This window comes from Sapajus apella, unplaced genomic scaffold, assembly GCF_009761245.1.
Source record: "Sapajus apella isolate SASKATOON/1434 unplaced genomic scaffold, GSC_monkey_1.0 scaffold13, whole genome shotgun sequence".
Lineage (NCBI taxonomy): Eukaryota > Metazoa > Chordata > Mammalia > Primates > Cebidae > Sapajus > Sapajus apella.
In genome coordinates, this window is record NW_022436953.1 from 29,413,553 (window position 1) to 29,426,499 (window position 12,947).

Below are 12,947 nucleotides of genomic sequence, written 5' to 3' on the forward strand. Positions count from 1 at the left end.
GGAAACACTATAACCCATTAAATCATGGTAAGTGTTAAAACTGCTGAATTCTCTGTCAATCTAACCATTAAAATTTTGTAACTTAAAGAAAACAAAAGTTAATTAATTTGTTCCTTCAAGACCCATAACACATGCTAGAGTATTATCATCGACAAGAAATATAATTCAGTCCTTCAGCAAGCAACACAAATGCAAAAGTCGCTTTTTGAAATGATAAATTAATACTTTAAGATCTGCTCTGTATTAAAAGTCTCAAGGCTTTCGCTGTATTAAGACTAAATCCATTTATTCAAATCCCAGTGAATCTGTGAAACACAATGCCAATTCTCCTCTCTGCACTTACGGAGTCTAATTTTATATGCTTTAGTAAGTGATTCTATAGACAAAATTAATTTTCCAGTTCAGACGACTAGACTGGTTCATGTTTTAAAAAAAATCAAGTCATTCAATAAACTATTATATGATCTTGTTTCTTGGGGTCCTGTCTGTTGAACCAGTTAATATACCAACACAGGTTCAATTTAGCCCCATTTCCATAAACAATCCTAATGGAAAATATAACATTTTTCTCTTCTGGAGGGTGTATCACTTTCTCAACAAATATGGTAATTTCTTTGGGCTTTCTCTCCTATGAGGTCATGCTCCTGCTATTTGGTTCAACCACAGCATATCCCTCAAGGTGAAGGATGGGACCAGATTCCCTCACATGTTATTCCCATTTCTTCAAGCAGGACTCATAATTTTCAGACCTGAGTCATAATAGCACAGTTTTAAGTTACTAAAGAGTTCACATTTATTGGGCACAAATGGTATTGAAATTTTAATCCTAGACATTTTACAGTTCCCCAAATACTTTTAAATCCACACCGTTTTATCATGCTCAATGTGGAAGTCTGCAGTTATATTCAGGTTACCAAAGGATTACTACTCACGTATTCACTGTCTGACACAACCTCTTTGAGAAATTCTCAAGCTGGTCGCAAAGCATTTAAAACTCTCAGGTGTTAAGGACCAAGGGGACAAGGTACAGGAATGAACTAAAAGTCCAAAATACAGCCAGTGGGAGAGGGCTGAGCTGTGTGCCTCTGCCGCATAGGGAAGGAAGGAGGGAGGGGACTGTGGGCCCAGGGAATGTGGTCTCCAGGTGGGGGATGGGCTGAATCTTCATGGATGAACCTGCATTCAAGGGAGAAGGGATCTGGCAGGGCAAGCAGAGGTGCTGGCTCTGATGGTGACATCTGTGACATCCTTGGAGGGCTGCCTGGAGGTGAAAAGAGTTGATTTTCTGAATGGAAAGCATCAGAAGTCCTTCTCCTGGCTGCAGGGATGCAACCATGGGCAACGTGGAGATCTTGAGTAAGTGTGTCTCCCTCTTCCTGTCACTTGAGCCCATGCCTTCTGCATGCTCAAAGGCAGGAGAGCGCAGGCTTTGGAGGAAGATGCACCCTGCAGAAGCACCAGCTCTACCACACATCAGCTGCAGGTCTGCAATCCAGCCGGGTCTCACATGTTTACTCACTCACTCACCAAGTATTCAAAGTCTACCTGGTGACAGGCACTCTTGGCAGTGACTCTAGACCTGATGCCTTCTATCCAAAAAGCCCATTCTTTCTTCTTTATGCCAGCACCCCCAAAGTGAGCCAGCTCCCTGTTGTCTATGCTGCTGAGACCCTCATCTCTTGAACACAGCTTCATCCCAGAAGGCCTGGCTTTCTGGGTCCTGTGCATCTCAGAGAGGGACACGGAGAAAGCTTCCCTCAGGACTTGCATTCTTGTGCTGGGAGAGGAACGATGAAACAGGAGCACTTCGGAGAGCAGCGAGTGCTGTGAAAGAAACAGCAGCACCACAGCAACCCCGCGTCCAAACTGCAACCTTACTGTAAATCAAATATTCTTTCAAAGTTTAAAAATTAAGAAGAAAAGCAGGGCGACAGCAGAATGGCTGCGGATGATACTTCTGAAGGACAGGCCAAGAAACCCCCTCTTTTTATTGGGGATGGGGAGCATATAAGCTGAGAGCTGACGATCAGAAGCATCCAGCTGCACATACAGCCATGAGGACAGACAGCAGCAGAGGGAGCACAAGGCTTTCCTTTTCCATAAAATGAGGCAGAGCGAGGTGAGCCCGAGGGAAATCACAAGATGTGTGAGGGGCGCATAGGCCGGTTTCAACGGCACTGTTCTCGAGGCTTTGCCAAGACCTGGGTGGTCTCTTGCTCAAGAGCCCATGGGATTCACATGTTGGAATGCACAGAAACAAAGTGAGTTCTGATCCAGTTATACAGCTCCTGCAGAGGCAGGCTACAGAGTACAATTAACTGAACTTATAAGAGAGCTGTCACATTACTGGAATTGGATTCAGGCAGCTTTAAAGTACTGGCAATTATGGAGTGAACACTGGAGATCCATCTGAACTTTCTCTTCACCTGCTGAAAACCACACCATGCCGAGAGTTACCAGGGGCATCGTTGTAATCTTTGGAAAGTCAGCTAAAACTGTCAAGAAAGTGATCGTGAGCATTTAAACATATCCTCCACATAAACCAGTTTAATTATATGCTACTCCTGGCAGTGCTGAGTTTCCAACACAAGTGAATTGTTAAACTGAGTAATCACAAATCAATCCCATTGCCAAGGGTCTGTGAAATTGGGCAGAGAAAGAGTTCTAAAGCTAGAATCCTGTATCACCCCCAACCCAGCCTCAGCAATGGGGAGGTTGGAATGGTTGACACGGGTATTACAGCCTCACCACCGAAAGGACTGGAAGGTTTTCACCCAGGCCTCAGATACCTGGAGGAAAAGTCTTTGCACTTAATGACTTCCCTTGGGAAGCTGTATGTGTGAGGAGGAAGGAGATGGTGTGTGAAATCCAAGTCTCCTAGTTGAACCGTTTGCACGTGCTCCCGCAGTGAGGGGTGAAGGAGGGACAGTAACTCCGCACCTTGACTTTGGGGAAGCTTGGGAGGTGTTGGTGGGGCCTCCTATTAGATAATCAGGGTGAGGCTGCAGAAACCAAGTGTAATGAACAACCTCTAGCCTCTGGACTGTTTCTTCCAAGGCTCTCTTGGTGGCTGAGAAAGGCAAAGTTATTTAGTTTCCTGAAGGCAAAATATTCCAACCAGTGAAACATTTCCCAGTTCACCTACATATTCCATTATCTTAATCCAAAAGGAGCCGTTTTTGGCAAATATGTTTCCCTTGAAGAGGCTTTATTTGCAAATATTCAAAGGAGAATTTAGAAGCAGACTGTGGCAGCCCTTGTAGGAGGTGGTGCAACCTGTCTGAGAAGTTGAGTAACCACTATTTGCTGTGTCCAGTATGTATTACCTATGTACATGGATAATGAAGCCATCTCTCAGCTTTTTAATTGGCTACAACATCCCCTCAGCAGTATTCGCAGTCACAGGACCGTCTCTTATGAGCTTTTCTTATGTATTTATACATTGGTGTTTCTTTTAGATGACGCAAATAAAAATATTATTTCTACTGCCCGGAATAGACAATAAATTATACACAGATGTGAGGGATCAGAATGTGTTTTATAGAGTGATCTGATTGATAAATTGTAAACGCAGGACCTGAATGATGAATACATGCAAGCCTGAGAAACCCAGGGAAAAAATACGACCCTATAAAATACACAGTTTGCATGCATTTTACTTTTATAATAATATTTGGGCATCAGCAGAACTCACGATTACCTAAATAAAAAATGTGGATAGATTATGCTGGGCAGGAACTTTCAGCTTTTTGCCACTGGGTAACCTGACACACTGCTTGTAGTTTTGATAAAATGGCTAGTTTGCTTCAGCCTCATAGTGGAAAAAAACAGATTGTCCATCTCTAAAGGTTATCCGCCGTGATCATCAGCTGTGCTTCCTGTGGGAGGTGTCTGCCTACTTTGTCTCCTTGTCTGAGTCTGTCATTTTCAGACCTGATTCAGGCTGGTCAAGAGAAAAGTCATGGACTAGTTCCTCAGGCAATCATCTTTGCAATGAAAGACTTTAAGGTTACGGGCAAGGAGGCAAAGAAGAAGCCTCTCAAAGTGACTCCAGATCCTCCCCTCATGTCACCCAGAGCCTGGCTGTCCGCAGGAGTCCTGCCCCATTCTTGCTCTGGCCAACTTTCCTTTGGTAGCTTATGAAGAGAAACTGGAAAGGCTATCCAAGTCCACACCACCCTGATGCCCACATCACAAGTTTCAATTCACAAGAGGTGGAGACGGATGCAGCAGCTCTAAGACACATACAGTGAAGAGGGGACATCTTGGAGCCACGAGACCTGACCCTGGTCCTAACTCCTCCTTGATTTATTTCCTTTTGTCAAAGCCTGACATCTGAGTTTCTACCCTCTACAAAATGAAAACTGCACCTCTCCTCTAAGATTCTCAATAGGTTGAGAAAGCTCAAGTAAGTCAATGTGGAAAGGACTTTTGAAAAGCTTAATGCATTAAATCAGTCTAGGATATCAGAATCCAAGTTTCTAGACTTCCAGGCAGTGTCTGTCTAACCAAACCACACAATAGGTCTGAAAATAACAACGCCTTATTGATCATTCGAAAAGGCCAGTGTTTCCGTGGATGCCAGTGGGTATTGCCCTAAGCCACCCCGCAGGCCATTGAGAAAACAAACTCTGATGAGATCATTAGTCAAGAGAAATTTAAATATCACACCTGGAGTTCTGGCTTGAAAGGGAAATCATTATCAGCACCTACCTGAACTTTAAAATGGAGAATCAATCTGAGGTGCAAAAAGTAGAATTAAGATAATCATTCTTTTGAAAATCCAAGTGAAAACAAAAAGTTGAGGTGGCCATTTGCAAAGAAGCCAGGGACAAGCTTTTAGAAACTGATTAAGCATTTTTTTTTATCCCTTTAATATCCAAGACCTAAAGAAAATCTCACAGAACTGAGCAGCTCCTTGTTTCAGGGCAGTATGGTGATGATGCCCCTAAAAATGACAACAAGATTTCTTTGGTTCAGATTCACATTTTCAATCTTAACCACATAATGCTGTAGTTCTTTCATTTTAGCTGCACACTCCCTGAGTGTAAATAGGTGATGCAATTTTAAAATAACACAGATGAAGGATCCCCAAAAGAACCAATGGCAAAAGGTAAGCTGAAAAGAGTAACTTTATAGTGGAGAAACGTGATAGATGGTCAAGGTCAACATCAACAGTGATAAGTCCTGTGGATTCTACAACCCTTGACGTGATGTGATGACAGTGACACTTCCATTTGTGATCTTCCTCTTCAAAACCCACAGCCCCAGTCTAATCAAGAGCTAAATTCCCAAAGAGGTGCACTCTAAAATACACCTGACCAGTAATCCTCAAAACTGTCAACATCATCAAAAACAAGGACAGTCTGAGATACTGTCACAGATAAGATGAACCTAAGGAGACAAGACAACTAATGCAATGTGGTATCCTGGACGGGACTGAGCAACAGCAAAAACGCACTTGGTAAAAACCGGTGGGTAAAGTATAAACCTATTTTAAAATACTGTGTTAATATTGGTTTACTAACTGTAACAAATGTATAATACTAAAGTAAGATGTTAAGAATAGGGGAAATGAGGTCAGGCACAGGGGCTCACGTCTGTGATCCCAGCACTTTGGGAGGCCAAGGCAGTCAGGAGCTCGAGACCATCCTGGCTAACACTGTGAAACCCCATCTCTACTGAAAATGCAAAAAAATTAGCCGGGCATGGTGGTGGGCACCTGTAATCCCAGCTACTCAGGCGGCTGAGGCAGGAGAATCACTTGAACCTGGGAGGCAGAGGTTGCAGTGAGCTGAGATCGTGCCACTGCACTCCAGTCTGGGCAAAAGAGCAAGTTTCCATTTTACAAAAAAAAAAAAAAAAAAAAAAAGAATGGGGAAATAGGATGTGGGGTGTCTGGGAACCATCTGTTCTAGCTTTGAAAATTTTCTGTCACTCTAAAATTGTTCTAAAAAAATGAAGTCTACTAAAAATAACTTTTAAAATTTAATCTGGATTTTGCAAGAATAATCATGTCATTCTGGAGCAGTTCAGTACATATCAAAAGGCTCAGGGGTGACTGGTTATCACCGGGGGCTCTGAATACCAGAAAGTTGGTGTGTTTGCCATTCACTGATCTTCCAACATTCCTATTTGCTCAGATAGAAGACGTAGTACCTGCAGGCAAGCTAAAACCTTGTCACTGACAGGGTTTCCTGGAATAGAAAAAGGCAGAGGCATGTGAAAATAATTGATTCTTAAGCAACTGAAAGGGCCTTCTGAGTGCTCCAGCATACTCCAGAAAACACAGAAACAAGTTTAAATAAAAACTTAAAATTTTTGCATCATTGGCTACAAGAGTCTGGGATGGGAGAAAGTGAAAGGGAAGACCTGCCACTTGGTTTGGGAAGGTGACACCAAGTGACACATACATAAACATATGGATAAAACCATGTCAAGACAGAACACAACTTCTCTCAGAGCCTAACACTGTAGCTACCACGCTGGCAGGCTGAACTATGATGTAGGCAGGTGTAGGAGAAGCAGCCATAGTGTTTTGAGTCAGAGGATACATCCTGCATCCACCACATGCTCTCAATGATCCTGGGCAAGTTACTTGCATTCCTTGCTATTTAGATCCTTGATGCGCGCAGCTGGGCTACGGAACACCATCCGCCACTGAGGGCCAGCAAGGGGATCAAATGAGATCATGGATGTAAATGTGTACATGGTGTGTTAGTCAGGTTCTCCAGAACCAATGGAATACGTGCATATAAAACAGGGAGTTTATTAGGAAGAACTGGCTCACACGATTGCAAGGCGAAGTCCCACGATAGGCCATCTGCAAGCTGGGAAAGAGAGAAGCTGACAGTGACTCAGTCAAAGCCTGAAAGCCTCAAAACCACAGAAGCCAGCGGTGCAGGCTTCAGTCTGCAGCCAAAAGTCCAAGAGCTCCTGGGAAGCCACTGGTATAAGTCCCAGAGTCCAAAGGCTGAAGAACCTGAAGTCTGATGTCCCAGGGCAGGAGGAATGGGAAGATGAAAGAGAGTCAGAAGACTCAGGAAGCAAACTTATCCCACTTTTCTCTGCCTGCTTTGAAGTACCCGGTGCAAGTCCCAGAGTCCAAAGGCCAAAGAACCTGGAGTCTGATGTCCAAGAGCAGGAGGAGGAGGAGGAGGAAGCGTCCAGCACAGAAGAAGGAGGAGGTCAGAAGCCTCAGCAAGCTGGATCATCTCACCTTCCTCCACGTACTTTGTTCCAGCTGTGCTGGCAGCAGATGGGATGCTGCCCACTCATCCTGGGAGAGGGAGGGTCTTCCTCTCCCCGTCCACCAACTCAAATGCCAATCTCCTTTGACAACACCCTCACAGACACACCCAGAAACAATACTTTATCAGCCATGTAGGCAACCCTCCATCCAGTCAAGCTGACACCAAATATTAACGATCACACATGGATATCATTTACTTTGGGCTGTTATTTTTGTTTTTTCCTAATCAGTCATTGGAAAGAAATACACCAAAATGCTCTTGCTGGTTTTCTTTGAGTGCTGGGGCTATGAATTCATTACTTTTCTTCTTTATGTTTGCATGTATTTCTGGCTTTTCTATAATTGGCACATATTACTTTTATGATGAAAAATAAACTTAAAAAATCATTTGGACTCATGATGACAAAACAATAGTTCTTCTGGCACCATAGATACACAGCCTTGGGCGTGCTAGAGGACAGAGCCATTTGGAAATAAAAGCAATCAAGTGCTATGGAACAATTACAATTCAGAAAAGATGTTTTATATGTCATTTTGAAATTCAAAGAAAGCTAGTTATAGCTTCTCATAAATGTCTAAATAGATTCATATCCCAAGCATGAGCTGTCTCTACTATGCATAAACATAACTGTCCATGCCTGTGGTGCTCCCAGCTGTGGGGAGCAAAGTCACTCAAAACAGTAACTTACACTTCTATACCCCTGTTAGTGGTCAGTGGGACATGAATCCCATTTTACACTCTGTGAGACTAAACTATAGAGTTGTTCAGGTTTTTCTCAAGGTTGCCCAATGATATAAATGGTGGAATGAATGGCAAAACCCAAGCCCTTTGCGTTTCAAATATGCTCATTCACTTTGTAACACTTTTGGGGTGGGTCAGAATTCTTCACTGTTTACCTTGCAATGATGTAAGGGAGAATGAAACTAATCATTAAAATGTACACTAGGAATAATTTTTGGATCTTAACAGCAAAAGAATAAGAATGGAACCTTGTATATTTCATTAAGTCCTGTAAACTTATTAAATGGAATTAAACAATAATGAGAAACAAGTCATTCTGAATCTGTGCTAAAGCCTTAGCTTCCTATAAGGACATTCTCTTACATCCCTGCTGCTTCACTGGGTATCTGTGACCACCTTCTGCCAAAATACACACCCACTTGGGCAGCACTCAGTGATTCTGGATTTCCTCCCCTCCTCTGTCCAGGTCTTGCCTCCTCCACTTGAACATTCCCCAAGTCTCAGCTCTTGGCCATCTTCCCTCTCTACCCTTACTGTTCCCCAGAGAACTCATTAATTTTTAAGCTGATGTTGCCCAAATCAATTATTTTCCCATCTGGTCACTGCGCCCAAGCACAGTCTGTATGTTATCTACACGACATGTTAATTCCAATGTCTGGTCACCATCACCACCTCAAATTCAACATGTTTAAAAATCAAAGGCTTTTAATCTTCATTCCTCCAGTGAAAACCCAACACATTTTCAATCATCCACGTCTTGTCAATACTGTCCACATTAACCACCCTTTCTTATGTCACGTGGCGGGTGACTGACTTATTTGACAGAGTCCCTTTTTTTTTTTTAATTTGAGACAGAGTCTCATTCTTGTGTCCAAGCTGGAGTGCAGTGGCGAGATCTCAGTTCACTGCAATCTCTGTCTCCTGGGTTCAAGCAATTCTCCTGCCTCAGCCTCCTGAGTAGCTGGGATTATAGGCGTGCACCACCATGCTCAGCCAATTTTTATATTTTTTAGTAGAGATGAGGTTTCACCATGTTGGTCAGGCTGGTCTTGAACTCCTGACCTTGTAATCTGCTTGCCTCGGCCTCCCAAAGTGCTTGGATTACAGACATGAGCCACCACGCTGGCCACATCTTTTATCATTCATTCCATGACTAGCTTGCTGAGCTTTTACAAAAACAACTTAGTAATTCTTAGTTCACAGCCAGTTCTACTTATTCCTAGTCCCTTGAGGAGCATAAGCCCAACATGAATTCCATCTTCTCTTCTCAGGTGAGAGCGAGGTCTGCTTACAGTACGAGGGGGCAGGAGACTGCAGCAGGGGGGATAGATGTTGCTTGGACAAGCTGCAAACCAAAAATTCTAGGGCCATGTTCAGGAAAATCTTTAGGTCTTTCCCCAATTATGCCCAGCCTCAGAGTCTTCTTATACAACTCCAGTTGGGTGTTTTGTGCTTTGTTTTTGTTCTTTTGTCTTCTAAAAGATGCTCCTAGTTCTTAACCGCATACTTCTAGATAGCCTCGTCATCTGCAGGTTCTCCCTCTTCCAATCTTAAAGGAGATGGATGTTTAACAAGAGCAAAGATCTACAACAGGTTTCTCATCACAAGAACATGAATGTGAAAACCCCAGAGCAGCCAGGCAGTCAGTACGGCTAAGACGGAGTGAGAGATGGTATGCAGAGAGTGGGGAACAGAACGCCAGGTGGTAGGCAAGGCCCAGGCTGTGGCAGGCCTGTCAAGGCAGTAAAATTGGATTTTACCTGAGTGAAGTGGCAGCCACTCTAGGGCTTTTAAGCTGGCTAACTCTGACCCATAATGGACACATTCTCTGCCTAAGAATGAATCGTATAAAGCCTTAAGAGTGCATAAATGAGAACTATTCATAAGGCAAACATGTAGTGTTGAGCATAGATTACATAATCAAGAAGTATTTATTGATTATAATGAATGTTAATGGAGCAACTGCTATGCAAGCAAGCCCCAATCTAATCCTTTATAAGTTTACCTTCTTTAAACCTAACAACCACCCTATGATATATATCCCTACCTCAAAGATGATGAAACTGAGGCAGAGAAGTTAAGCCACTTGCCCAGGTTCACACAAATCATGAAGCCAAGAAGCTGGCCCAGACAGCCACATTGCAGAATCTGTGCTCAGAATCCTACTATGTGATAAACAGTCATGCTGGTTAGGAAACACTTGGAGTATAATTCACATTTTTTCCTAAGTTCTGGAACCTCATGTCCTGATAGCACCATCTTGCTCTCTCTACTACAACCATGCTGGCCACCGTCCTGACCCCTTAATAGTGTCAGCTATGTCCTACCTCATGGCCTTCACATTTTCTATGCCCTCTGCATAGAAGACTCTACTCTCAAACCTTATCATGCCCCCAAATCTTGTTATTCAACTTTCTGCTCAATGTTACTCCTCAGAGAGAGACTTCTCTACTTAAATAGTTTTCCTCCCAACCCAAGCTGCTCCCCAGCCCATCATCCTTTTTCCCTCCCACAGCAATTATCAATATCAAATCTTCTTTATTTACCTCTTTGTCTGTCTCTACCACCCCTCAATCAACAGTGGGAATACTGGCAAGGTATGCTGGCTCACACCTTTAATCCCAGCACTTTGGGAGGCCGAGGCGGGGTAGATCATGAGGTCAGGAGTTTGAGACCAGCCTGACCAACATGGTGAAACCCTATCTCTACTAAGAATTAAAAAATTAGCTGGGAGTGGTGGCACATGCCTGTAATCCCAGCTATTCAGGAGGCTGAAGCAGGAGAATCACTTGAACTCAAGAGGCGGAGGTTGCAATGAGCCAAGATCGCACCACTGGACTCCAGCCTGGGTGACAGAGTGAGACTCTGTCTTTAAAAAAAAAAAAAAAAAATCAATAAAAAGGAAATACCAAAAAATAAGGGCCTGTCAAATTTACTGCTATACCTTCATGTGCAGGCAAGTATTTGTTCAATGAATTATCATCAAACTAAAAATTTCCATGGCCTCATTGTGATCATGATGAGACAGGGATGGGGTCCAGGGCTTGTTTCTCACAGATACTCTGACAGGTGATTGACTTTTATCTCACCTGGCAATGTCTGGTCCCTCACAGGTAAATACACATAACCAAACCCACATGAGCCTTATTTATAAGCCAGAATTCCAATTTGCTTATTTTTAATGAGAAAGAACTGCCAAGTCAACCAGAGTCCTCATCTAAAACATTTTGTTCATTATCTACCCAGCAGGAAAGCTTCCTTGAGAAGCCAAATTAAGAGGAGAACAGAGAACTAAGGGACCATCATAGCAATTGTCATCATAGTAGCCTGATATTTCCTTCTCTGCTTAAGGATCCATGGCTGCCACATTAGCTGAAGGGAAGCTAAGGCCTAGCACATACGTGGCTACATACCAGAAGGCAGTGGGCACAGGCTGAGGATGTGAATTTGAAATGTATATTCTATAGACTCGGTTAGTTTTTGAAGGCTAGCTCTTAAATGCCTTTTAACTCATATAGTTGACTTTCATATCACCATTTAGAACATTTCATTTTCTTCATGAGAAAAATGCACTTTGACTTCTAATATGGGCAATAGTTTCTAGATCTGAAACCTCATGTGTTTTTCCGGGAAAATAAAATCAGAATTCCAAAAGACAACAAGAAGGGACACATCCTATGTCCCACGCCTAACAACAGGAATGTTCATTTCCTCTCTTCCCCACCTGCTGGACGCCCAATTGCAGGGATTCCAGTGGCTTGGGCAGGACGAGGGTGGGGAATAAGGTAATATGAGAAATAAGGTGGGACTTCAAGCGCCGTGATGACCAGACTCACAAAGTTAGGGGACACCTACCTAAGTTCCGATGGCCACGGAAAAAGTGCGGCTATCTAGAGGTAGGTGTTGACATGATTTTTACAAACTATGATTTTCTTATTTATGTATTTATTTATATTTTTTGAGATGGAGGCTCAATCTGTCACCAGGCTGGAGTACAGTAGCACAGTCTGGGCTCACTGCAACCTCTGTCACCCAGTTTCAAGCAATTCTCCTGCCTCAGCTGCCTGAGTGGCTCGGATTACAGGCACATGCCACCACACCCAGCTAATTTTTGTATTTTTAGTAGAGACAGGGTTTCACCATGCTGGTCAGGCTGCTCTTGAACCCCTGACCTTGTGATTCACCTGCCTCGGCCTCCCAAAGTGCTGGGATTACAGGCATAAGCCACTGTGTCTCGCCCAACCTTTGATTTTCTAGCCATTGACTTTGGCCCTTGAATTTGGAGGACCTAAATGGGCAATCCTAATTTAAATAGTCAAACAGGATAAACAAAACTATTACAACATAGAATTAGCATCCTGGCAAACTTTTAATTTGATTCAATTTGACAGATATTTACTAGGCATATAGATTGACCTAGGAACATTTTAAATAATTCTAATTAGAATTTTTTTTGTTCTCAGTGTTTGAAACTAAACAGTGTGCTTAACTGTTTAAATCCTTGCTTCCTCTTACATAGAAAAGCCAAAAGAGTAAAGAAAACTGTTCAGTTTAGGAACTTCTAAATAACTGCCTCTCAACAATACCCATCTTGATTCTGATCTATTCCCATAGACAAGGGAACTGGCCCAATCCAGTACTGGCTGGCAGGTCTTTTATCAGAGTAAGAACATTTGTGGGCTGAGAACACTGCCTTGGTTTAAAATCCATGCTAATGATACATTAGTTGTTCTAAATGGATTTTCATTTCTCTGTAAGATGAGTACTTAATATGTCATCCAAGTGCCCAGCTTTTCTCCTTTCGGCTTCTGATTACACAGTGTAGTGCCATAAATCAACGAGGTGAATCCGCTGATGAGGGCTCGGGGGAGGGTGGAGGGGTGGAGGGGTGGAGGGGTGGAGGGGTGGAGGCGTGGAGGGGTGGAGGGGTGGAGGCGTGGAGGGGTGGAGGGG

General features: G+C 43.2%; 1 protein-coding gene across 1 annotated transcript in view; it reads right to left on the reverse strand.

Annotated features, from left to right (window-relative positions):
• Positions 1-12,947, reverse strand: part of ADAM12 (ADAM metallopeptidase domain 12) — a 369,569-nt gene that overhangs the window by 318,512 nt on the left and 38,110 nt on the right. The window lies entirely within an intron of this gene.